At 43.7% G+C, this 27635-nt stretch overlaps 1 long non-coding RNA gene across 6 annotated transcripts in view; it reads left to right on the top strand.

Moving 5' to 3' along the window:
• The window catches only part of LOC121100390, a 77685-nt gene extending 67668 nt beyond the window's left edge, over positions 1-10017 (top strand). For 4 of the 6 annotated variants that reach the window (XR_005832125.1, XR_005832122.1, XR_005832123.1 and 1 more), the window contains one exon: positions 6777-7016. This is a non-coding gene — a long non-coding RNA (uncharacterized LOC121100390). Of the gene's footprint in view, positions 1-6776; positions 7017-9771 lie in introns of those variants that run through there. The other 2 variants (XR_005832126.1, XR_005832127.1) reach the window with 1 other exon arrangement.
• The last annotated feature ends 17618 nt before the right edge of the window (positions 10018-27635 follow it).

Genomic DNA, 27635 nt, shown 5'->3' on the forward strand with positions numbered 1-27635 from the left:
TCCAAAATATTATAATTTCAAAATGCAGTCAATATAAACATTATGGAGATATTTTATGCTTTTTTTTCATATTGAGATTTCAAAATCTGGTGTATGCTTTACATTTATGGTGCAAATTGATTTGGACCAGCCACATTTCAAGTGCTCAGCAGCCATGTGTGTTTAGTGGTTATGACACTGGAAATTACAACTAGTTATAGGCGAATATATCAGCATTAGGTTTTGATAAAAAGGATATATCGATCTTTTTAAAGAAGCACTGGGAACTTAAAGTGGATTACTTTGTGTGAAGTTTAGGACTATGTTTCTTGAGAAAAAAAAACTTTGTGAGAGTTTTTACTGTAAAAATATCTTCAAGATTGAGTGTGTGTGTATGTCTGTGATGTTCAGTAGAGACTGATAATTTAATGTTTTATCAATAAAGACCATGAAATGATAACCGGCTTCACTATGTACTGATTGCAACTTGAGCCTAAAACCAATTAAAGGCTAACAGTGTCAAGGTTACAGGCACTAGTATCTAGTAAGAATTATTGCACAGGGGCCCTTGGGTGGCTCAGGTAGTTAAGCATCTGCCTTTGGCTCAGGTCACGATATCAGGGTCCTGAGATCAAGTCCCTGCATGGGTCTCCTGGCTCAGTGGGGAGTCTGCTTCTCCCCCCGCCCCCCGCCGTTCGTGCTCTCTCTTTCTCTCTCTTGCTCACTGTCTCTCTCAAATAAATAAATGAACTCTTAAAAAAATTGTTGCATAATGATTAGAAAAAGCAAGACAGGTCAGGCTACAGCAAGCACACAGGGAGTGTTGTGTGGCTGTGCTCACGTGTGGCCCATACGTGTGGCCAAAACAGAAATCTGCTTGCTGAGGCTACAAATTTATCACATATTCATGCTTAGTATCTAGTAGCTTTATATTAATTTGGGTGCGGTATTAATTTGGATAGTATCACCCTTACCAATCCTCATCTTGTGATGTTCGAGTGCTAAATTCTTTACCATTTTAGTTTCGTACTTTTTTTTCTTTATAATTTTAAATGTAAAAGATAACGGGTGGGAACAACAAATAGAGAATCACGTACTGATGAGTTTCCCAGCGAATCCCACATTGGTGTAACACATACAAGCACACGCGTGCCCGCCCTCCGCACACACAGCCCACCCCCCCAGCCCTCCCTGATTCCTTCTCTCACCTGTGAAACAGATGGGACCACCTTCATTTAACTCAGCTGTTAATCTAAAATGGCTTGCCAGCAAATGTGCTGGAAGCAACTCAGGGAGTAAGGCCATGCACGAGTCCCCACCCCCACCACTTCTCAAGTGCCCAGTGACAGTGGTGCCAGGTGACGTTGGTCAGAATGTCTAGTTCCAGAATGTCATAACTGAAAGGAATCTTGAAGGTCCCCCGGTCCAATATTCCTATGTATTAGGAAACTGAGGCACAGAGAAATGCTCATCGTTACGTCGTCAATTAGCAGCAGAGCTGGGACCAGAACTCAGGGCTCTGATTCCTGATTCCTATTCAGTGCTGAATTTTCATCCTGAGATAATGGAAGTGAAAATTATATAAATCGGGCAATGGTTTACCAGTCAGAGTCCCTTAATTCTTAAAATCCAGTCTAGGTATTTCAGAGGGAATATAAAAAAGGGAACTGGATACACATGTGATATAAAACCTAAGAAACCACTAGAAAGCCATTAGGCAATCAGTGATGAGCTATAAGAACATTCCATTCCTACCTCTTGGGCTGGAAGTATGTTGGGAGGATGTGATATCAAACTGGGGCCCCTGGGTGGGGACTTCCCAACTGAAGCTGAGAACTCAACGTGGAGGGCTATCAGGTAGGAGACGCAGGTACGGTTACAAGAGGAATAAGAAAGACTCTCAGTCTTCTCACTGCCTCCTATTGGACAAGCTCATTAGAAGCCAGTTGGCAAGGGGCACGGGAAGTGCAGATTCCTGTGGCACAGAATAGAGCAGGGCAAAGGTTGGGAGGGCATCTGAGAACAGAGAGACCCCTGCCACCACAGATGCATGGCCTTAAAAACGCCGTATGGTTTTACGATAGCTTTATCATCTGCTTATGTTTTAAAACTAACTGTAGAAATAATCCGTGCACCAAGTTCACAATAACTAAGGTGAGTAGAGATGCCAGTTGAGATGGAAACTTTGGCCATAAATGTTCATAATGAAGAGCTGGCCATACCCATCCCCCCTTTGGCCTTACTTTGGTCCATTCTCATTCATCTCTGTCTGGAGGTGTTCGACTTCCGAGTTTCTTATCCGAATCTATAGTCTTGTTCTTGGACAGTACGCAGTTTCTGCTCACAGCTTCCTGGAAATTGGTTCTATTTGTTTCACAATTTGGAATTCTGAGGGTGGTTCCTCAGGCGCAGGATGAACCAGAATTTGTGACCGAAGACGCATGCTGGCACAGAGTTTTTTGGTTTTGTGTTTGTTTTTGATGTTTGGTAGTACAGTACATCTGTAATTATTTTTAGCATTAAATGGCGCACGGCAGGAGAGAGTTAATCTACCCAGCCTCACAGAGCAGTAACGGAAGCATTGAAACATTAGCCCTCTTTGAGGATTTTCTATGTTTCAAGAGTTCTTTTAAATGCTTTGCCTCTATTAACTTACATAAGCCTCACACTCACCAGATTATGTGTTAGAAACAACTAGTTCCCCAGTTTTCAGGGGAGGACACTGATGATGACAAGAAATGTTGAAGTAACTTGGCCAAGTCGGCAGGTTGATAAGTTGCGGGTCTGTGTTCGGAAGCCACAGGGCTTGGCCGAAGTGCTCATTTGTTAACCCCTCATTTCTGGCTGCGGCTGGTGTTGGCTGGTGTGCGGGTCCTCCCCAGGGTCCTCGCCCTGGTCCCCCAGGCTCTGATGCCCAGGGGGCCGGCCGGTTGGCGGGAAAGCTGATGGTGCTATGACGAGGTGGGGAGTGCCACATTGTTGCAGGGCACTTAGTTGCTAATTGCCATTTAATCACAAGATGAATACAGTTATTTCTTTTTTCCCTCTACCCCAGTGCCAGTGAGATGGGAATTACTTCTGAACAAAGTGCTGAAGATGTGGCTTCGCATAGAGCTGGAGCTAAATGCCACAGCCTTTGAGCCACCGCATTCCTGGCAACACTCGTTTACCCACGTGGCTAATTAAACACATGGCGTTGATAACAGATGCTCATTCCAAGCTTCCCATTTCCCTTAAATGATGATCCCCACTCCCCGCTCCCCCCCCAGAGTTGATTTAAACACACACACACACACACACACACACACACACACACGGGACTTTATATTTGGCATATTAACTCAAATCTTTGTAGAGGTGACATTACACTTTGGTCAACAATTGAAAGAGAAAACCTTGGGGGCACCTGGCTGGCTCAGTTGGTAGAACATGTGACTCTTGATCTCAGGTGTGTGAGGTCAAGCTACATGTTGGGGGTAGAGATTACTTAAAAGTAAAAAACCTTATAAAAAGGGCACCTGGGTGGCTCAGTTGGTGAAGCATCTGCCTTCAGCTCAGGTCATGATCCCAGGGTCCTGGGATCGAGCCTCGCATCTGGCTCCCTGCTCAACGGGGAGCCTGCTTCTCCCTCTCTCTCTGCCTGCCGCTCTGCCTACTTGGGCTCTCTCTCTCTGTGTCAAATAAATAAATAAATGTTTAAAAAAATCTTAAAAAAAAAAAGAAATAAAGGGGCGCCTGGGTGGCTCAGTCGTTAAGCGTCTGCCCTCGGCTCAGGGTGTGATCCTGGCAGTCTGGGATTGGGCCCCACATCAGGCTCCTCTGCTATGAGCCTGCTTCTTCCTCTCCCACTCCCCCTGCTTGTGTTCCCTCTCTCGCTGGCTGTCTCTCTCTCTCTGCCAAATAAATAAATAAATCTTAAAAAAAGAAAGAAATAGAAAACTTTGCATTTGAATAGTTCTAACTTAACAATGAGTCAATCTAGAGTTTGTTTCTCCACAGTTGCCTGTTTCCAGCTGTTGTGTATAGAGTTGAGGAGGGGCTGCTTTTGTTGTTGTTGTTGTCGTTGTTTAAGTTTGAAGGGTGTACAAACTGAGCTGTATGGAATTTCTCTAAGCCTGAAAATGCAATCTATTGGCTTATGCTTTTCTGAAGATATTTTCTCCAGGTGACTTGTAAATGGGTTAGGGTCTTCTTTTCACAGAGGGTAATAAAGTGAGCAGATTAAGTGACTTGTCCAGAAGAACTCCACAAATGCAGTCCTTTTTTTGTGAATCCTGGTCAAATGTCACAGGTGATACCTGAGGTTGGTAAGCCTTCAACCGTACAAAGACCTCATCGGTTTGGTTCTGGTTTGGAAGAAATGTCCAGATCCGAAATAGGTCATAAGAGTAGCAGAGCAGCCAAATGTTCAAAGCAAGAAGTCTGCATCACGGGTATAACCGGCCCAATGGACTTTGCAGGAGCCTCCTGGGTGATGGAGCCATGTTGAAGGTCCCTAGGGACGTGGCGGCTAAGTCTTTGTTGGTTATGGAGGCCTCGGTTTATGGGTTTTGTGTGGGAGCTCCCTGGATTGTGATCTAGGCGCCTTAACAAACAGCATCCGGACCGTCTTATTAAGACACAAACTGCTGGGCTCCTCCTCCAGGGTCTCAGATTCAGTTTTGCCCAGGGCCCAAGAATTTGCAATTTTAACAAGTTTCTGGATCTGCTGATGCTGCGTCCTTGGCAATCACACTGTGGGAATCAGTGCATTACGGGCTTATTTCTTCCTATCACCACAATCCGCTGTGGGTCTTTCTGGCTGAGCAACTCTCCGGGAATGCTCTCCTCCAAGTGGTAAGTCAGGGACTTAGGCTCCTTTCTTAGAAGCACTACCATTCTCAGAGACCTTGGACTCCTGTTCTGTGGGAAGCTAGGGGGTTGTGGAAGAGAAAGATTCACAAAGGATTGTGCCAGAAGGTTCTAGGCCAGGCCTGGAAGTGGGAATTATTACTTTCCTTACATCTCATTGGCTAGGATCAGTCACGTGGCTCTACCTAACTGGAAAAGGAAGCTGGGAGCAGAGTCCAGCTGGGTCTTCAGGAGGAAAAGGAAACTGAATTTAATGAAAATACAGTCGTTTTTTGGCCACACCTAAGCTATGAAATCCTCCTCTTTACTTTCTGCGGCACCTAAGACACTAGAAATTATTTATCAGCCATTGATTTTGAAAGTTTAATGATGTTCCTTGACCCACCTGGACGTGTTCTTGAGTACTGGCTAATGGAGGTGGTGGAGTGTGTTGTCTGTGTTCCTTCCGTGGATGAAGACACTGTGGTAACAGTTCACCAAGGTGAAGGGTGTGTCTGTCCTGGAAGCCAGGCCAGATCTGGAATGGGGGTCTCTATCTGGACCAGGTTTCAGTCTGCTGTCTCTCAGCTCCAGATGCACCCTTGTCTGCCCTGATTTGTGATACTAGAGCTGGACCCTGTAAACATGGCTTTTTTGCCCACTTGCTGAGTATTAACTTCATCACTGGAAGGTTCTAGAATACAGTGCAATGTGAAGAAACTTTGTTTCTGAGTTCTGGGCCCCCACTATTATTGTTCATTGTAGTGGTCCAGCAACCCATGGGGCTAAGCCCAGCTGTGCCCTCAGGCCATGCTCTCTCCGCTGGTGGCTGGTGGCCACTTCCCAGAAGCTTTTCCCACCATACCTCCTGCAATGACAGGCTGCTTCTCTAGACCATCTCTGGCCTTTGCCTTCCAGAAAGGCTTATTTTTTTAACCCCACCAGTGGGTTGTGAGTTCCTGTGGTAGCTAAGCTCTCTGATGAAGTCTGAGTCTCAGCCTTGGGGGTGGCCAAGCCTAGAGAGAGAGAGGCTTTTTTCTGAGTTCTTGGTCCCTTTATCTGTTCTCTCTCAGCCTGGTGGTAAAAGCTACTCTTTGTACATGCTACCTCTTTCAGGGTCCATTTTTGGCCATTTTTCATAGTCAAGCAAATTTTAACTTTTATAGTTAACATTTCTTTATATTACATTTTCCTTGTTAAAATAACTAGAGTGATTTCTTTTGACTGGACCCTGACAGATACGACCTCCTTCTGGTAATTTTTTGCTGTAGAAAGGCCAAGTTGAATGTCCATCTTCTCAAATCACAAAGCAGGACAGCAGGACTCTGCCTACTCAAAGCTCAGTCCCATCGAGTCCCCTTCTTTGTTCTTTGCTCTAGGATGTTGATTTCCTGTCCTGAGAAAGGCTGGTGTTCTTATCAAAGATTCAAGGGGAACAGCGTGAGGGGGTCTTCAAGTCTCAGGCTTCTAAACTTTCTAGTTTTGAGCCTCAGTAACCAGGGGCTCTGTGGGTAAGGCCCTGGGGAGGGTTCCCGGGTTAGCGGGGGGCATGGGAAAGAAAGAGAAAGCACACGTGTCATTAGTAACTAGAACCAGTCTTGCTGCCTTGGTCTCTGTCTGGGGGTGAAACCAGAACTGTGTGTAACCGCCCGGTCTTTTGCCTTGGCTTGGTTTTGCTGCCACAGCAGCAGGGAATCAGTACAAACTAAAACAAAATGAAACAGACAAACAAACAAAAAACCCCACAGAACAACAACAACAAAAACCCTCAACACAACCCTCACAAAATCCCAAGAAAAAACACACGGTCTAATTTTAGGCCACAGAAAATGAAAGGTCAGCATAGAAAAAGGATAATAATATTAATAATTTCAGTCAGCATTAGCTACTTATTATTTCTTTTTCTCCGTAGAGGATGGGTCCATGCCAGTGAAAGGTTGAGGCCAACTCTGCTTCCTTCCTTGCAGGCTAACCTTGGCTTCCCAGACGGGCCACCGTGAGTGCTTCCCATCTGAGGAAGGCTCAGTCTCGGACAAAGCAAGCAAATTCCTGTGATTTAAGGACCCTGAGAAAGTTCCCTCCTAGGAAACCTCTACCCTATTGCTACTTCTGAAGTTTCATCGAGAGACTCGTGGATGACCATTTACAGACTCCCCAACCCTTTAAAAAATTGTGCTGAAACTCACTTATAATAAAACTAACTGTTTTAAAGGGAAGAATTCAATGGTGTCAAGTACGTGCACAACACCCTATAACTACTAACTTTATCTAGTTCCAAAACATTTTCATCACCCCGAAAGGAAACCTGGTACCCAATAAGCAGCCATTCTTTCCTTTCCTTCCCTCCAACCCCTGGTACCCACCAGTCTGCTTTCTGTGTCTATGGATTAGCCTGTTCTGGGCGTTGCAGATCAGTGGGACCATACAACATGTGGTCTTTCGAGTCTGGCTTCTCTTACTTAGCACCCTGTTTTCCAGGTTCATCTGTACTGTAGCTTCTTTTTTATGGCTGAATCCGAATGTCCATCAGGGGATAGACAGATGGATAAACAGACTGTGGGGTATATGTATCAACTGCCTTTTAAATTATTTTTAAATGATCTCCTCAAATGGAGGAGATAACGCCTAGGACCACTGCCACCAATATCTTACTTCACAGGAGCTTATCTGATACAGTTCCTTTGGACTAAAAGGACCAGGGAAAGTTGCAGGGTCGAGGGGACTCTCAAACTACAGAGCGGTGGTGGAGGAATGGAGGGCAGAACCAATTACAATTTAGTGGAGGTCTGACTCTGGTTTGAGTTCTAGGAGATGATTCCCGTGGCTTCTCTCTGACTCAATGCTACATGGCGTTGAGGGTGTAGAAACAGACCCCTTTTCTCACACCCCTTATGCTCAAGGATCAGCACTAAAAGAGGATCTGGGTGAGAGAAGATCTGCCTTCTCTTTATCCAGCACATCTCTGGACCAAGTCTCCCGGGATGAGGACCTCAGTCGCAGAGCACATAACCTCATCGGCCCCAAGTGGGTCCAAGCAATGCCGTGGATCGACGCGGCTCCCACGTGACTGCCTGGTGATCACACTTACCACAGGCGCGTGGTCTATACTGAGTTGAGTTGAGTTGCCACTCCTTTGGAAGGAAATAGTCCAAGAGTCAAGGAGACAGATTTCCCTCTTCATCTTCATTGGGAATTAATTTGCTGGCAATTATAGTGTCTTTACCATACACTTAGAGTCTCAATCATTTACACTCCAGGAAGGAGAACGACTCTTTATGCCTTTTTTATTTTAATTATTGATGCTTAAAACCATGAGCCATTCATTTCCTGTTTTCTCAACATTCGTAATTGACTAATTCAAGGCAGGTGTGGGTTTGAGAAAGCTGTTTAGTTGGCATGAGGAATGATCGCTGCAGGGACCATGCTGTTAATTTTGCCCACAGATAATTATCAGTCATATAACACTCTAGTTTCTGCACTGGTGCACACAGGTGGCTCCCTACGTGCATCGGTTTTCTCTAGACATCAATGGCAGGGTTGGGGCATGGGTTATCTCCCATATAGGTATATATAAGGGGTATTTCTAAAGTAGTGCTGAGGTACACATAGGTCTTTCATTGTACCTACTCTTTCCTCTGTACTTCCCGTAGGCATCCAGTTAGTGACAAAATCTTGTACCAAATTCTGCTTGGAAGCGATTTGCTCTTAAAAAGACCAAATAGAAAGAGCCACAAGGGGAGAGTGAGCAAGGACAATTTAAGCGAGGCAAGACGTGCAACCAGAAAAATCACGAAAGCTCAAGTTGGGAATGATCACACTTTGATCAGATGTCATTTTATTAGACAGAGGATGGCATGAGTTCAACAAACATTTCGAGAGAGTATACCATGTTTCAGGAGGGTGCTACACTGCCAGGGACTTGAAGAATAACATGTGGTCACAAACCTGAAAAATATGCATGTTTATCAGAGGAGAAGGAGTCTTATACTTCAACTCATAGTAGAAATAGGATATGTGTTATAATCAGAGAAAAAAATAACAGAGGGACTCTAGAAGGGGAAACTGCTCATTTTGGGAGAAGGAGGTGGGAGATGATGGGGGTGCAAGGAAGTGTCATTTAGCTCAAGTTAGAAGGGAAGGGGGATTTGTCAGGTGGAGAAGGAAGGGGGAGAGAGAATTCTAGGAGTGTCCAAATGAGAAGACACCAGCTGGTTGTCAGATGGGCGGTGAGAACCATTTAGAGGCAACTGAAATCTTGGGAGACTGATGATAAGGCAAGATGGTGGGACTGTTGAGTGGGGCTGATTCAGGCAGAGATTTGGGAGATAAGTGGTAGCTCTGGGGAGCCTCATGGATGCAGGGGTCTAGGGAGAGAAAGGAGATGTGGATGATGACAGTGCTTCCAGCTTAGGTGGACCCTAATACCCTTAATGAAGGTAGAGAAGGTGGTAGCAGGTGGTAGAAGATTCATCTCTGGCCATGGTAAGTGGGAGTTGCCCCAGAGATACCTTGGGAGAGGTGGCTGGTCGGCGTTGGGGTCGCACCCTCGTGGGCAGCATGGAAGGCAGCTCCCATGATCTACAGGTATTAACATATCCAGTTCTGATGTTAAGCAATTAACATATTCGGGAATGACATTCAAATTTCTTGCATTTGTGCTTGAAATCCTCATGCGTGCATAGTTCATCCTAGTTTTTGTTTTCTTTGGTTCAAAGAAATGAAGTTCGCTCATGAACGCCTTAATACTTTACCTGGTGATGTGTTTTGTTTCTATTTTCTTAGCCTCTGGAGAAAAGACCAAGGCATGTTAATTACATACTACTACTAGCACATTGTGAGCCTCTGGAATAGTATTTGTCTGCAAAGCCAGTCTAAAGTATTACTTAAAAATTCAAATGTATTAGAGAGAAACACCTAAAGAGTTACTCATCGATAAATTTCTCCTTTTTCTTCTTTTCCTAGTGAAGGCCAAAGAAGTGTCTCTAGCAAAAATAACTAGCAGCCTAGCAGTATCATCCACCTGTTTGGCAGTAGAGGAGGGGATGGGGGTTTCCAGCTGGACTTTGCCCTTATTTCCCTCTTCTGGTCATGAAACACAATGGGTCCCCAGGAATGGAAGGATAAAGCCAGAAGTCTCAGCCTGATTTTCAAGTCTCAAGTCTGAACCCCATTTTTGTGTCCCAGTCTTGCATAACAACCACTAATAAATATTCCTGTTCAAGCCAGTGGTGTCTTCTTGCCATCACTCAAACCTGATATAGGCATTTCTGCCCCTGTGCCTGCCCGGGCTTGTCCACACCACCTCCAGAGCTTTCCCAGTCCCCAGGGCTGATGACTTGGTGAGTTATCTGATCAGTGATGAGAAGCCCACAGCGATTTTCAATATGATTTGACATAATGCACTTTGTTGTTTTCAGAAGTGTCTCTCCAGTTGTCGAGTGTGGGCCAGAGACACTGGTGGGCTTTAGGAGGGCTTGTAGGGGTTCAGATGAGTGGGGAGGAAGCAGCAACAGGCTGCATTCTAGGGGAAAGGAGTCAAATTCGACATTTCCTAAATGGTATCAACCAATGGTCCTTGGTTGCTTTTTGGATTTCTCTTCTAGATGGTGGTGGAGATGGGGAGTCTCGCGGTACGTGGGAAAACAGAAAGAGGGAGGTGAGCAAGAACACAGATGTCTGATCCAATTTGGGACAACTGAGTTCATGGTGTCTGGAATATCCAGGTGGACTTAGTCAACTGGGAACTGAGAATACCACTCTCAAGAGATGCCAGAAGAAAGGGTATAAAATAGCCATGAAAAGCACCACAAGTATTTGCATGTTAACTGTGGCTTCTGAAGTCTTTGAGGGGGTTTGAAAACAGTTTGTTTTCCACATAGTTTCAGCATTATTCTTGCTATCTTCTTTTTAAAATACTGTTTGCAGGGTCTGTGAGGAAAACGCTTGCTTAGCAGTCTAACCCATTTTAATCACAAATTCCAAATTCATGGCATCAGAATTACAAGAAGTTTCGTATTATATAATTAGAAGAAGATTCCGGTCCTCGGTTCATTGACTCTGGAGCCATATTACAGTCCTGTTATATTTGATAATGACATAGCAGACATTCTATCAGAACTTGGCTATATGGAGAGAGATTCCAAAACGCTTTAATCTTGTCACAAATCAGAAGCAGCTGCTCCTTATAAAATGGAAAGTTCAAGTTTGGAGGATCCACAGAAAAGCAATGTGACTTACAGTCTTAAGTAGCAGATTCTGGGGTTTTCAATTGGCAGGTGCTCCCCAAGAAACTACCCTCTCCCTACATTGATTTTTCTTGTGCTTATTCCTTTAGACTTCTCCCCATCTGAACGTTGCATTTGTGCAATGAACTTTATCTTAAAAACGTGGGCATTCTGTAGCTCAGACTAAGCACTGTCTGGAGACTTTCACACACTGATGAAAACACGTACGTGGAACATGGGGTTTAAATACGACTTGCCCCCTCCAAGTGAATGACTGAAGAGAGAACTGTGGTTATTGTCAGTCAGTCAGGACTGCCAGCCTCACATGCTGAGCCTACGAACCTTCCATAGGCTCTACAATGACATGAAACTGCTGTAGTCGAAACTCTGAAACTAACAAGGGTATTAGCTTCATCGATTTTCTGAAAATGGGAAAGGAAAAAAAAAGCGCTCGGCTAAGTCCAGGAAAGAGATTTAATACAACTGTCTTTTAATAATATTAAGTTTCCTAGAATCAATATTTTCTCCCCCTCGTATTATGCGATGGGTTGCTACACACCAGTTGCTATGTAGGAGGATGGGAATCAATAGAAGGTTTACTTTCTTTGGAGACGATTTCAAAGGCCTGCATAATGGAGCATAGATCAGGAAGAGCGAAATTGAATTTTAAGTACGCTGACATTATGCTATCATCTTCAACCCGGAGAATATAGATTGTTCTGGGGCCCATGGGACCCCTGAGGCACAGGGTGAGAGGTGCCAGTTACTGATCGGCCCACAGAAGTCCAGCGAAGGCAGCTTCCTCTGGACTGTTTAACCAGTGCTAAATGCGGGCCTTTGGGTCACACCTCAAAGGAGCTTCAAACAGTCCAAGGTGAGCAGGGATGACGGTGCGTTCTTTCTAGTTGAGCTCGGTGTTAAGTTAGGCCAGACCCAGTGTGTGTTCACTCCATGTCCGATGTTAAGCCCCCTTTCTCCTCAGCCTTATTTTATTTTACCTTATTTTGGAAAATGGAGTGACTATTTCTTCGCCAATAAAGATAACTCTTGATAGAATCGCTGAAGGTTTTTTTTTTGCAGCAGTGCTAAAATGACATTTCTAATTAGTACCTACAGAAAACAATAGTTCCACAAAAATACCTTTGTAGAGAGGGTAGAGAACATTAGTTTTTTGGGATGTAGATTTATAGTGGTACTCGTCTTTTATTTTAAGACTTGAAAAAAATTCTGGAGATTTATGGTGATGATGACCTCTGCCAGTCACTGTTCGTTTTTAAAAAAAAAATGGAATGACTCAGCAAGCCCACAACTGGGTGTTTCCCCGAGAGAACCAAAAACTTATATTCACACAACCACCTATACATGAACGTTTATAGCCTCTTTATTTATAATTACCAAGATCTGGAAATGAACCAGATGTCCTTCACCAAGTAAATAGTTAAAGAAGCCATGGGATACTATTTAGCAATAAAAATGAAAGGGGAGTAACTTTGATGGTTCTCAAAGATGTTACACTGAGTGAAAAAAATCCAGTTTTAAAGGCTGCATACTATATAATCCCACGTATATGACATTTTTGGAAAAGATCAGAATAGACCGAGAGAACGGATCCATGGTGTGGGAAATAGAATGTAACTATATGGGAATTTTTAAGGGAATAGAACTATTCAGAATCCTGATTGGGATGGTATTAGGCAAACGCACGCCTGTGTTCAAATTCATAGAACTATACACCGAAGGGGGAAAGACGAAGGTTAACTTTACTGTATAGTGAAAAAAAATTTTAAAAATTGTTTTTGTGGACAATATTTATTGTCCACAATAGCCAAAGCGTGGAAGGAGCCGAGATGCCCTTCAACAGATGACTGAATTAAGAAGTTGTGGTCCATATATACAATGGAATATTACTCAGCTATCAGAAAGAACGAATTCTCAACATTTGCTGCAACGTGGACGGGACTGGAGGAGATAATGCTAAGTGAAATAAGTCAAGCAGAGAAAGACAATTATCATATGATTTCTCTCATCTATGGAACATAAGAACTAGGAAGATCGGTAGGGGAAGAAAGGGATAAAGAAAGGGGGGTAATCAGAAGGGGGAATGAAACATGAGAGACTATGGACTATGAGAAACAAACTGAGGGCTTCAGAAGGGAGGGGGGTGGGGGAATGGGATAGACCGGTGGTGGGTAGTAAGGAGGGCACATATTGCATGGTGCACTGGGTGTTATACGCAACTAATGAATCATTGAACTTTATATCGGAAACCGGGGATATACTGTATGGTGACTAACATAATATAATAAAAAAATTAATAAAATAAAATAAAAATAAAATAAAATAAAAATTGCTTTTATTTTGACTTTAAAAAAATTGGAAGCAGCTGCATTAGTGTATCTTTCCGTGAAAACAGATATTAAATGCCACAGATACAATCCCAAGTATCAGTAGCTGACGGCACACGCATGGTTAGGTGAAGGAGGAGACCGGGGAGTAGTTTGGTTAGGACGTCGCTTAGGTGTTGGTTTACAGGTGCCTCGAACACAACCCGGATGCGCCCCGAGGATTACCGTGGGCTGAGTCTGTCCGTGTCAGCCGACATCAGACGGCATATTTGTGTGCTGTACAATTCCTAGCACGTTCCCCTTTCCTCACTTCAGTGCTGGAAAGTAGGTAGGGCAGGACTCCTTGCCAGACTCTCGTGGGCACGGAAAGTGGAGGCACAGGAAGTGTTGGAACCTGGTCTCTGATCAACTGCGGAGTAGCTGGGACTGGTCCTGGGAAGTTCTAACTCTAGGGTTTCTTTTTAATTAAAACAACTCTTTTATTTGCACTAGCCTACATCTGGGTGATCTCCTAGGAAGCTGGGAATCACTGAGAGCACTTAAGGAGATTTATATGCGTAGCCAGAGCCCCTCGTCACAACGCGCAAACAACACACCCCTCGGTCACCCAACAGTAGAATGGTATAGAGAATTCTACATCCTTCCTGGGTTTTAAATTTTTGGTACAGCGAGGGGCAGTCAGTAAATTACGTGAAATTAAGTTATTTCATCTTTTTGAAAAAAGGCATATATTGAGGGTATAGCTCTCTCATAGAAAGCCGGGATGCCAAGGAAACAGGTACAATGGGGGGTGAGAGAGGACCTCAGCCGCGGCCACACTTAAAAAAGACAGTTGTAGAAAGCAAAGGGGTGTCTGCCGGGGACCAGCACAGCGGGCACTTGGGCTTCAGCCCAGAGAGGGGCAGCACCAGCCAGAAAAGGGTCCACTGCTCTGAGCAGCTGCCCGCTCTTTTTAGGAGAAAGTCGCTGTTTTGAGCACTTAATTTAAGGTGCAGCCCCAGAACACTCAAAGTTGGGCCTTTCTTTATGTCTTTCCCATCCTCACAATTCCAGAGCTCTGTGCTTCTAACTTCCTGCCTGCAACTTGTGTCGGGAAGGTTCTAGAAGTTCTGCAGGAGCCCTGGGGAAAAGCCGGGGTCCTGTTCATGGTGCAGAGGAGGAACTCGGATTCCATTCTGAAGCGTCGGTAGCAGACCTGAAAACAAGTGCAAGCAGAACAAGATGAAAAGAGAAAAAAAATAAAACCAAAACCAAAAAAAAACAAGACAAAACAAAACAGAAAACAACCCTTTCTCTCTTCTCAAGATGGTTCACTGGATTTCCCATGGTGCTCATACTTAGAAAAGTTTGCAGAGTATTCGGGAGTTCAGAAAGCAGTGAGTGGATGGGACTGTAAATGAGGCGTCCTGGTGCCGGGGCTGGAGCCCTGGTTGGCCTCCTGGTTTCCCAAGCTCTAGGTCAAGCTCCTACAGCAGCACGGCTGCTGATGTTCTTCTGTGATGACAAAGGACCCTTTTGTGCAGTGTATTTTACTGGGGCAGGTGAGTGGCTCTTTGTCAATGAGCACAGTGCATGTTAGCACTCATTTTTCCATGCCAGCCTCTTACAGGGACACGCTGGTGTGCTGGCCAGCAAGCACGCACACTTGCCTGTATCACACTGGGGGAAGCCTGTGGGTGAGCGACATGTCAGCTGAGAGGCGGACAACACCCGAATCTGGGGGCAAAGTAGGAAGCCAGTGCCTGTGCAGTGACCCTTTCCTCATGTGTTGGATATCCCATAACTCCATCACTTAATCCCATTTCCCCCTGTTGTTTCTCTTTCTCCCGTTGTTTTTCTGGAAATCTGCTTATTTATTTATTTATTTATTTATTTATTTATTTATGTAAAGTTCGATGATTCATTAGTTGTGTATAACACCCAGTGCACCATGCAGTACGTGCCCTCCTTACTACCCATCACCGGTCTATCCCATTCCCCCACCCCCCTCCCCTCTGAAGCCCTCAGTTTGTTTCTCATAGTCCATAGTCTCTCATGTTTCATTCCTCCTTCTGATTACCCCCTTTCTTTATCCCTTTCTTCCCCTACCGATCTTCCTAGTTCTTATGTTCCATAGATGAGAGAAACCATATGATAATTGTCTTTCTCTGCTTGACTTATTTCACTTAGCATTATCTCCTCCAGTGCCGTCCATGTTGCAGCAAATGTTGAGAACTCGTTCTTTCTGATGGCTGAGTAATATTCCATTGTATATATGGACCACATCTTCTTAATCCAGTCATCTGTTGAAGGGCATCTCGGCTCCTTCCACAAACCCCACGTACCCCAAAGATACAGACGTAGTGAAGAGAAGGGCCATATGCACCCCAATGTTCATAGCAGCATTGTCCACAACAGCTAAATCGTGGAAGGAGCCGAGATGCCCTTCAACAGATGACTGGATTAAGAAGTTGTGGTCCATATATACAATGGAAATCTGCTTTTTAAATGGATCTCTTTCTTCCTCTGTAGGTGGCGATTTGCCGTCTGAATCCAGTAAGTGTGCAGTAAGCCCTCTCCCAAAAAGATTCCATAAAATCTCATAGTGTAAAAAATAAATTCAAAATGGATGAAAGACCTAGATGTGAGACAGGAAATTGTCAAAATCCTCGAGGAGAGCACAGGCAGAAACCTGTGACCGCAGCCGTGGCAACTTCTTACTAGACACGTTTCCAGAAGCAAGGGGAACAAAAGCAAAAAGGAACTGTTGGGGGCACATGGGTGGCTTGGTCGGTTAAGGGTCTGCCTTTGACTCAGGTCATGATCCCGGGGTCCTTGGATTGAGCCTCGTATTGGGCTCCCTGCTCTGTGACGAGCCTGCTTCTCCCTCTCCCTCTCCCTCTGCTGCTCCCCCTACTTGTGCTCTCTCACTGTCTGTCCAATAAATAAAATCTTTTAAAAAAAATGAACTACCGGGACTTCATTAAGATAAAAAGCTTTTGCACAGCAAAGGAAACAATCAACCAAACTAAAAGGCAGCTTATGGATTGGGAGAAGGTATTTGAAAATGACATATATGATAAAGGGTTAGTATCCAAAGTCTACAAAGAACTTATCAAACTCAACACCCAAAATACAAGTAACCCAGTTAAGAAATGGATGAAAACATGAGTAGACACTTTTCCAAAGAAGGCATCCGGATGGCTAGCAGACACATGAAGAGAGGCTCAACATCATTCATGATCAGGGAAATACAAATCAAAACCACAATGAGACATCTCCTCACACCTCTCAGAACGGTTAAATTAACAACACAAGAAACAACAGGTGTTGGCGAGGAAGCGGAGAAAGGGGAACCCTCTTGCACTGTTGGTGGGAATGGAAACTGGTGCAGCCACTCTGGAAAACAGTATGGAGGGTCCTCAAAAAGTTAAAAATAGAGCTACCCTGTGAGCCAGAAACTTCACTACTAGGTATTTACCCAAAGGATACAAAAATACAGATTCAAAGGTGTACAGGCACCCTGATGTTTATACCAGCATTATCAACAATAGCCAAACTATGGAGAGAACCCAAATGTCCATCGACTGAAGAATAGATGATAAAGATAAAGATAAAGAAGGTGTGGTATACACACACACACACACACACACACACACACACATATACATACCATGGAATATTACTCAGCCATCAAAAAGAATGAAATCTTGCCATTTCTGACGTGGATGGAGCTAGAGTGTATTACGCTAAGTGAAATAAGTACAGAAAGACAAATACCAAATGATCTCACTCATATGTGAAATTTAAGAAAGAAAACAGATGAGCGTATGGGAAGGAGGAAAAGAAAAAAAGAGACAGGGAAACAAGCCATAAGAGAGTCTTAACGATAGAGAACAAACCAAGGGTTGAAGGAGGGAGGTGGGTGGGGGATGGGCTAGATGGTTGGCGGGGTTTAAAGAGAGCATTTGATGTGATGAGCCCTGGGTGTTGTATGTAAGGGATGAATCACTCAATTCTACTCCAGAAACCAATATTGCACTGTGTGTTAACTACCCAGAATTTAAATTAAAAAAGAAGCCCATAGTATAAAATGTGTTTATCTGAATATTTCAGAATCGTTGATAGTATTTCATGATAACATTTTCACCAGCGTGTTTGAAGGCTAGTGGTCCAGATGAAACTTTTCCAGTCTTTCTCCCAAGCTGAACCTCGTACCAACCTTTTGCCACCATAGATAAAATATTTGTAACTGGGCTCAGGCAGCCAGACCCGCGGAGCTATTACTGCCTGTTAGTCCACACATTCTAAAATGACAACCTTATAATCATGGAAACAAAATTCATTATCACAGCACTACATGCCAGCTGCAGCTTGCAAATTATGTATCTGTTGGCTGACTCTCCCCTGAGCCCGACAGCAGGAGCACATGCCTTCCCCCTGCAGAGCTCTTGGCGTCTACCTCCGGTATGTGTTCTGGTGTGGCTCGTTAGTTGTTCCTTGTTAGCAAAGTTTCCCTCCCAAATAAAGGGCGTCCCTAATTCAGAGAATTCTCTCTCAGACTGCAACTGCCGCTCTGCTCACTGCCTCTGGCCGATGGTCCGCTGTCGTACGGGGGGACTTGTAGACCATGGCTCCCGTCCTGCTCACAGGAAGGTATCTTTCTCCCTCCTCCAATCAACACTGATTTGCTCCCCACCTTCTGCGTGGTGAAATTATCAGCTTTCCTTGTGCACAGAACTATTACATCAAGAGGGGGGTTTCACCGTGCGTTGAAATTTGGAAAAAGAATGAAAATTGATTCAGTTTCCATTGTACATGATTTAGGCGTCTTTGGCATTAGGTGTCCCCGTGGTTCTGAGGATGGGACTCTGGCTGCAGTGAGTTAGAGTGAGGATTTAGGCAGAAGCACCGTTTCGTTGTTATTCTTAAGAGCCTGCATGAGTAGGTCAGATCATCTCTGCTAACTTCTCCTGTTCTTGGGTGTTACTGCCGCCCCGGAGCGTGTTAGCCACTCATTGGCACAGCGTCTCTTTTCTGGGCTTTTTATTATTTTCATTGCTCTTTAATTTCTCTATCAGTCACTTCTAAGGTGATGGATCCACACCGTACCAGTCATCTACTCAGGGTTTTCAATTCTGAGTGTTAGGTGGGAGTTAGTGGCTGGTTTTCGAATGATGTTTTTCTGTTAATATGTTTGGATGTCACATTTCTTCATTGTGATAAAATATGCATAATATAAAATCTACCATCTTAAAAGTGTACAGTTGCAATGTGGACGATTCAGTGCGTTGTTACGTTCAGAATGTTTTGCAATCATCATCAGTATTTAGTTCCAGAACTTTCTCATCACCCCAAGTGGAAACTCATCACTCCATTAAGTCATCACCCCACTGTCTCTTCTCTCCAGCTCCTGGCAACCCCTAATCTGTTTTCTGTCTCTATGGATTTGCCTATTCTGGATATTATGTGTGAATAGAATTATGTAGGGGGCGCCTGGGTGGCACAGCGGTTAAGCGTCTGCCTTCGGCTCAGGGCGTGATCCCGGCGTTATGGGATCGAGCCCCACATCAGGCTCTTCCGCTATGAGCCTGCTTCTTCCTCTCCCACTCCCCCTGCTTGTGTTCCCTCTCTTGCTGGCTGTCTCTATCTCTGTCGAATAAATAAATAAAATCTTAAAAAAAAAAAAGACTAGAATTATGTAATATGTGGCTCTTTGTGTCTAGCTTCCTTCACTTAGCTTACTGGTTTTCAGTGTCTATTCATGTCAAGGCATGTATCAGTGCTTCCTTCCCCTTGTCCAGCTGAATAATATTCCTACATTAAGCTTTATTTTATTTTTTAAAATTTTTATTTATTTATTTGAGAGAGAGAGCACAAGCAGGGGGAGGGACAGAGGAAGAGGGAGAAGCAGTCTCTCCGCTGAGCAGGGAGCCTGATGCGGGGCTCGGTCCCAGGACCCTGAGATCATGACCTGAGCCACAAGCAGACGCTTAACTGACTGAGCCACTCAGGTGACCCTACATTTAGCTTTTAATTAAAGCACATTTTAAAAGTTATTTTTATTTTTATTTTATTTTTAAATATATTTTTAAAAGATTTTATTTATTTGAGAGAGAGCAAGAGAGAGAGCATGAGCAGGGGAGGTGCAGAGAGAGAAGCAGACTCCCTGCTGAGCAGGGACGCCAGTGCAGGGCTCGATCCTAGGACCCTGGGATCTTGACCTGAGCTGAAGGCAGACGCTTCACTAACTGAGTCACCCAGGCGCCCCCAACTGAAGCACATTCTATTGCTGACTCAGGACTCATGGGCCCTGTCTTCTCCACACATCCCTAGCTTCCTAGTTTATTCCTTTCCAAAGCATAGATTGGAATATTCCTTGGGAACCTTTGTTTTATTAGTGAGATGATGATGCTGCTGCTGATGATGATGGGGTGGTGATGATGGATGATACGTATTTTCTCTTGAGTACCTACTAGGTAACCATAATAGTGCTTGGAACTTTACACCCACTGTTAAGTCTCATTCTCAGAGAAGTCATGCTAATTTGAGTTTCAGGCCCATTTGACAAAGAGATAACTGAGGTACAGATGAGTTGAGTGACCCACCCAGTGTCCTCCGTGAGCGAAAACCAGAGTTGCGTTGGTGCTCAAGATGGCGGGCTTCAAGGCCTAACCTCTCATGGGCTCTTGATTTGCCCTGCTTCTTCCAAGATATTCCAGATCAGAGACTGAGAGAAGAACCTAGTTTTCCACTTGGTCTGAAGTCCTCGGGAAGTCATCTGAGTGGGGCTGTCTGTCGGATCATATTGACCTCTCCAGAACGGACTTCAACACTCGATGCTTCTGGAGAGCACCTCAGAGTCCCAGTGGTCGGGTTTCTTCACGGTGTGAGGTCCTGCCCGGAGCATTCCTGCCTCTGCACTTTCTTTGCTTCCTTCGTTTTAGTTATATCTGTCTTCCCTTCAAAATCAAGCTCAACCCACTTCCCTCGGAAGTCTTCTCCTACTTTGACCAACTCTCATCTCCCTACTCACCATTCTGACAGTGGACTTTCTTGTGCTTTGTCTTCAGGCCCTTACACATGGTCATATTAGTAATTACGGTTTTGTGTGCATATCTTGCTTCCCCAGGGACATGAAATGTGACTTCAGACCTGTCGTTGCTTCGCAGTTCTTCAGGAGACCCCCATCCCACCCCCAGCTTTTATCTCAGCTTTAGACACAGAATTATTATACTTTGAAATATTATTTGAAAGTAACCAATAAACAGTGGAATTCAACCCTGCACCATCTCCTTTGAACAAAAGCTGACCAAAGGCAGGAATTGAAAAATACGAAGACACAAACACAGGGTGGGTTTGGAAAGGAACTGCACTAGATTCTTATAGAAAGTAGTTTCGGGGAATCCGGAGGATAGCTCAGTGGTTAGCATCGAGCCTGGTCAGCAGTGTTTGGCGTGGCCCCTCTGGGGAGTGGGGACATGGGCAGGTGTTCGCTCATCGTGGCAAAAATGGAAACCTCCAATTTCCTGCTAAAGAAGACGGAACATATATATTCAGCGTTCCTCTAAACACAATTTGGGGAAAGTTCGTTAAAAGTTAAGTAACCTGATTGCTTTCAAAGTTTTCATTTCGTACTGGAGATCTACTCCCCCGATGTAGAAGTCTTTCTTGCTTTCATTAATTTGATATTTGGAGAGGATGCTCATTGATTCTTTAAAGTCTTAAGGAAATGCTCTATTTGGTCTGGGCAGGGACAAATGCTACCAATACCTCAGTGGCTTTACACAGAAAGAGTTTACTGTTATTTCACATGGGTTGGTGGAGTGGGGAGTGGGGGGCTCTGCCCCCCACAGTCACTCCAGACCACCCATGGTGGTTTTAAATACTCTCCCCAACTGCTGCCGTGCACACACATCTTTGACACTCCTCTAATGGAGACGTGGCATCCGTGTCCCCTCTTCTTGAATCTGAGTGAGCTTCTTACTACTTTAACTACTCTAACATGGCAGTCGTGATGCTGTGTGCGTTCTAAGCTGGCTCGACAAAGGCCACGCGGCGTCTGCCTCCCCTGCAGGAACACGCCTGAGTAGAGCCCTCGGTGGCCGTGAGTGGGCTCCAGCACCTTGATGTCACCATGTTGTGGGCAAGTCCTCACCACCTGCAGAGGCCGTAGCGGGCACCTGGGTGGCAGTCTTGGCCTTTGAGTCATATGTGTGTGAACAAGCCTTCAGATGATTCTAGACCTTAGCCACTGAGTCTTCCTGGTTCCAGACCCTGCAGAGCATCAACAAGTCTCCCCCTTTTCCCTGTTCAAATGTTTGACCCCGAGAATGCCAGAGCAGAAGTTGACGGGTGGTGTAAGCCATTCAGTTCTTCCTCAGCAACAGTACCTGGCATGTCACCTGTGCCACCTTCCCCTCCACGGCGGGGTCAGGGCTCACTGACAGGGCAGGAGATGGCAGGAGAGCCGAGACACAGCAATGAAACCTTTTGACCTGGAAGTACCATGCTTCATATTTCAATAGCCATGACTGATCCCATTAGCAGCCTTAATTTCAAGAGGACAGAGAAAGATAATTAGCAAATCCCTAGAAATAGACCAGAACTAGGAATTGACGAACATCAGTAACTTCCACCTCTGAAAACTGATAACCCCATACCTCCTGCTAGGGACTACGTTGTGCAACCCCCCCCCCCCAGTTGTATGTTGAAGCCCTTTCCTCCAGTGTGATGGTTTTTCAGGTAGGGCCTTTGGGAAGTAATTTGGTTTAGATGAGGTCATGAGGGTGAGGCCTTCAGGATGGGATTAGTGCCCTTGTAAGAAGAAACACCAGAGCGTTTGCACTCACTCACTCTCCCCGCTGCCATGTGAGGACAGTGAAAAATCAGTTGTATGCAAACCAGGGACAGAGCTCTCACCGGAAACTGACTATGCTGGCACCTTGATCTGGAGTTCTACATTCCAGAACCGCGAGACGGTAAATTTCAGTTTAAGCCCCCTCCCCGCCCAGTGCACGTTATGGCAGCCTGAGCTGACGGACAAGTCCCACACCGCAAATGCATTCAGACTTATCTCCTAAGTCCTCAACTTGCTCAGTAAGTTGGCTAGGACTTTGCACAGCGAAGGAAATAGAGTCCGTATGGTTTATGCTTTCCTCCCGTTACATTATTTCATCTGGGTCGTATTCATCCTACACCACAGCATGCGTGGTTACAGGTAGAACTTACATTGCTCTGACTACTAGTCACATTGATGTGCCTGATGAATTTGGAGGGTCCCAACATTTTGGCAAGTGACACGAGTCAATAGATTGATAGATAATGATACGCAAGAGGCAGCCGCCAGCCCACTATGGCTCTCTTCTGTGAGAAGCAGTCATGCTCAGGTCCTTCTGGAGGTAAGCAGATTTCTATACCACATTCCACTCCCACCTGGTTTCATCTGTCACATCCCTCCAGGTAAGAGAAAAAAATGTCCGTGTGATCAGAAGAACCAGATTAATGCTGGGATTCTCAGTACTATCACCGTCCATGCTGATTGGGCTGCCAAGTCATAGCTAATGCACAATATTTTAAAGGGAAAAGAATCACTTTAAAAATGACCCAGCAGTTGTGCACCTGGGTGGCTCAGTTTGTTAAGCGTCTGCCTTCGGCTCAGGTCATGATCCCAGGGTCCTGGGATCGAGCCCCATGTCAGGCTCCCTGCCCAGCGTGGAGTCTGCTTCTCCCTCTCCCTCTGCTTCTCCCCACTGCTCATGCTCTCTCTCATTCTCTCTCGCAAATAAATAAATAAAAAATCTTTTAAAAAATGATCCAGCAAAGGGCGAATTGTACCGAACCATAATTTTGGGTACTTATTATTCACCAATGATATTCTGGTTTTGAAACAACATTATAAATTTCTCGCAGGCTAATGGACAATTATAAACAGATTTGCTATGCTTTGTTTTGTTATAGCTAATGGGCTCCATAAATAAGATTCTAGTGGATGCTAATGGACTGGGTCCCTTCCGAGGATTCATGCAATCGTTGCATTTTGGATCGTCCTTAGACAACTACAGTTGTGCACCAGGGAAGGTGCCATCTTTAAAGGAGGAAATTTTATCACGGAGAAGATATTGACGTGCGGGTGAATCCTGGGGAGGCTTGCCTTGAGCTCCCTGCAAGTGCCCACGCCAGCTGGCGTTCTCTCCCTGCTCTGCCTACAAGTGCACTGTTACCAAAATCAACGATTAATGGTTGAAAAAGTCTGAAAAATGGATATCCCTTTGACCTTTCTAAGGTTTGTCATTTAGTTGACATACCCATTACCTCAAAAATCAAATGTGTTTGTCTAAACATTATTCTGATGTTTACTTTGGGCACTAAAGGGCAGACGGCTGACCACGGACCCGCTGACAGTGATCAATTCAGCCCCGAATCTTGTCACTTTCCCTGTTTATTCTGCTATCAATCTCCCCTTGGCCTGCCACCACGGCCACTTTCTGCTGCTCAGGCGCTTTTAAAACTAACAATAATCCAATTTAGAATTGATCAATGAGAATGTGTGGTCAGTAAGCAAAATGACAAAGTCTGCATGTAACCGCTGACCACAGTCAGGGGTATATTTTATACGGGCTGAAGGCAAATTTTAATTAATTAATACATTGATTAATTAAATGCTAACAGCACGTGAGCCTCTTCCCTGGGGTTTTCTAAAAGTCAGATCCTCTAAGTTTTATTATCTTAGGAATGGGGAAACTAGGCCCGTTCACGCTGCTAGAACCAGTATCTTCTGGAAGAGCGTGTCTGGGGGAACGCCCTGAGAGGGTGGGGATGGTCTACACCTGTGCCGTCGAATGTGGAAGCCAGCAGCCACCTGTGGCTGAACTTGAACTATGGCTTGTGCACCTGAGGAACTCTATGTTTAATTATATTTAATTTAAATTAATTTGAAGTCGAAGTTAAGTAGCTTTGTCTGGGTAGTGGCTCTGATACTGGACAACTCAATTCTAGAGTGTGGAGTTTTTTGTGATCAGGTGAGGTTTGCCAATGCTGTTTAGAAAGTCGTTCTGTCTAGACCCTGCGTATCCGGAGGTCGTAGTCTCTGGCCGGATCTGACGCGGCCACAAACCAGGCAAGAGAAGTTCAAGGAAATAGTCCAAATCTTGCCCATGTCCTAAAGACACTGTCGTGTCTGACCAGAGCATCTTTCCTGGTCCACAGGAGTGGGGTTCCCTCCATGGTTAGAGGGCCTGGATGCTGGTCTGCAGGGATAGCTTCTGCCCCGCAGAGAGTAAGGCTCCAACAGGAGAGGGGAGCGTGCAGGGAAGGTGCAAGAGAGAGAAGCAGGTTACTTTTCCTAAAAAACCCCCGGGCAAGGCCCATTCTGGCTGCATCCCAGGTCTGGTTTCTAAGACAGAATGTTCCTTCGGGTTCCCGGCGCCAAGTGGCTCCTGGCTTCCAGGCATGACCAGACCCCTCTCTGGGCCATAGGTTTCTGGTTCCTGAATTGACTGGGCTCCTGGACTCTCCTTTTTTTTTTTTTTTCTCCTTCCCTCAACCTCAAATTCCCTTTTTGCCAAATTCAACAGTGGGGAGTCATTTGATAGATTTTTTAAGACGATTTGAAAAATTACTTCTTATATTGAACACTACATCTGAAACTAATGATGTACTTCTTATAAATTGGCTAATTGACTTTATATTTTAAAAAAGTAAAAAAAAAATTAAAAAAAGAAAAAATCACTTCTTGAAATGTTACCTTCAATGAGCAAGTAGTTTCAGAAACTAATTACTATTAAGGTTAGAACTATAAATGGTATTTGGGAGCCTTTTTAAAAACATGAAGTCAATTTAGCTTTTATCTCTAGATAGATATATGTCAAAAGCTAGATTAGAAATTTTTAAAAAACCACATCACTTATTTGAATTTCAAAGTTTATGGGGGGAAATTAGGAGCAAGTAGAAACATTTTATGAGGGCTGTGTTTTAATGAATGGAGATTTAGAATGCTGTCCGACAGTACTGTCGTGGAAGGAAGTGGTCTGGGTATTCCCTTGAGGGGAAACCAAATCTATAATTCTTGTGTTATTTATCTACCAACAACAACGAAATTAAAAACAAAAGCCAGTGCTTATTTTAAAGAAATGGAAAAAGTTCATTTCTTGAAAGTCTTAAGTAGGACAAAACTATTTAATTTGGGGCATTTAAAAAATATAGTGTTTAACAAAGCTTTATGTGACATACTATAAAAATTTGACAGTGACAACAAAGGGTTATCTCATAATGAGAAGTCCTTAAATTAAAAAAAAAAAAAAAATATATATATATGTATCCCATCCGTGGTTCTACTACCCAAAGACAGACATTGTTAATATTTTCTTGTATTTCTTTCTAATCCTTCTTTTGTTTTCAATCTAAAGGCAAAGGTCATGCGTATACTATTTTTATCCCACTTTTCTCATTCAACATATATTTTCCATATATTGCATATGATTGATAAATATAATTTTTGAAGTTACATCATAGTGAAGTGACTACACATATTTGTGCAATATTATAATTTTGTTTGATATTGAGATTATTTCTGAAAACTTTTGTGCTATTGTAAATAATGCGTTTCGATATTCAGGATTATTTTCTTAGGCTCCATTCTTAAAAGTGGACTTCCTGAGTTATAGAGTATAAACATTATAAGGCTCTTTGCCAAATTGCTTTCCAAAAGGCTTATCCCAAAATATCAGCAATATTAGAGAGTACCCCTTCCGCAATTCCCACATCAGCAATGGATACTATTATTTTTTTTTTAAAAATCTTTGCTAATTTGATAGGGGTCAAATGTGACTTCATTGTTATTTTAATGCACCATTCCTTGATTACCAGTGAAGGAAAGCATTTTCCACACATTTGTTGATTAGTTATATTTCCTTTCTGGAAATTGCCTATTCACATCCTTTGTCAATTTATCTATTAGAGCTTCAGTATTTTAAAATTCAATCTGATTAACCTCTTTCTATATGAGAATATTAGTACTTTGTCTATATAGTATTTCCTGTGACTCCTTTCCCTCAAATATGATGGTTGCCTTTTAATTTTGTTCTATTTCTTTATTTTGGATGAACAGGGGGTTAAATTTTTAACTTAGTAAAAGAGATTAATGTATTTATTCTACATTTAGTAAATTATATCTCCGCCAGTGATGGTAAATTAAAAAAAAATTTTTTTTCTCCTTGATTTTTATATTGGTATTCTATATTTCATTTTTAAATTTCCTAGAATTTATTTTGGTGAGTAATTTTAGGTGAGCATCTAAATAGATTTTTGTTTCATCGAATGGTCAACTGCACCAAGGTGACTTATTCAAGAAATGACTCACCCTTCCTCATTCATTTAAAATGTTTCTTTTACCATTATTTACATAGGTATTTTTTAGTTTATGAGAGAGTCGATTTCTTGATATTAGGTTCTGGTAATTTTCACTTTCAACTTGTTCCAGAATTTCAATGCTTCACTTACTATCAGTTTATACCATTGGTCATTGGCTGAGTGGTCTGGAATATTCCCAATGTTACTCTTTCTGAAGAAGGTGTTTTGTTTTATTTTAGTGTGTGTGTGTGTGTGTGTGTGCACGCATGTGTGAGTGCGCTGTGGGAAGAGTGAGTATTGATTATTGACTTTTTTACTGACATATTTTGAGTTTTACTTTTTCCAAATTCTTCCCATTTCTGCAGCCCATAGAGTCTTTTCCAACCCTTCCGGTGGGAAGAACTTTATTCTGTCTCTTTCTCCTGCACGGCATTGTACTTCCCTTAGAACATCATGGGGCACCTGGGTGGCTCAGTCAGTTAAGCATCTGCCTTCAGCTCAGGTCATGATCCCAGGGTCCCGGGATGGAGCCCCCCATGGGGCTCCCCTCTCAGCAGGGAGCCTGCTTCTCCCTGTATTTAATAAATATGTATTTATTATTTAGTGTGGCATATATTTATTTAAACAAATGCTTTCCTTTGACTTGATATCCGATATCACTGTGGGTAGGAGAACCATTACACACATTTTCCTGAATAGAAAAGAGGACTTGAAAGGGGAAACCATTTACCCAAATCTTACTCATTTATTTATGCATCAAGATTTAGAAGACTGGGAAAAGGCTACACATTGTGCTACGTTTCCATTGATTTGAAGATGAATGAGACACAGCATTGGCCTTGAAGGGTATCATAGAAAGTAGGATGAACAAGCCAGGAAACACTTTCAGTTCATTTGGAGAGGGTCTCACTTAGTAGGAGGTACATAA

Source organism: Ursus maritimus, unplaced genomic scaffold, assembly GCF_017311325.1.
Source record: "Ursus maritimus isolate PB19 unplaced genomic scaffold, ASM1731132v1 scaffold_4, whole genome shotgun sequence".
In the NCBI taxonomy this organism is placed as follows: domain Eukaryota; kingdom Metazoa; phylum Chordata; class Mammalia; order Carnivora; family Ursidae; genus Ursus; species Ursus maritimus.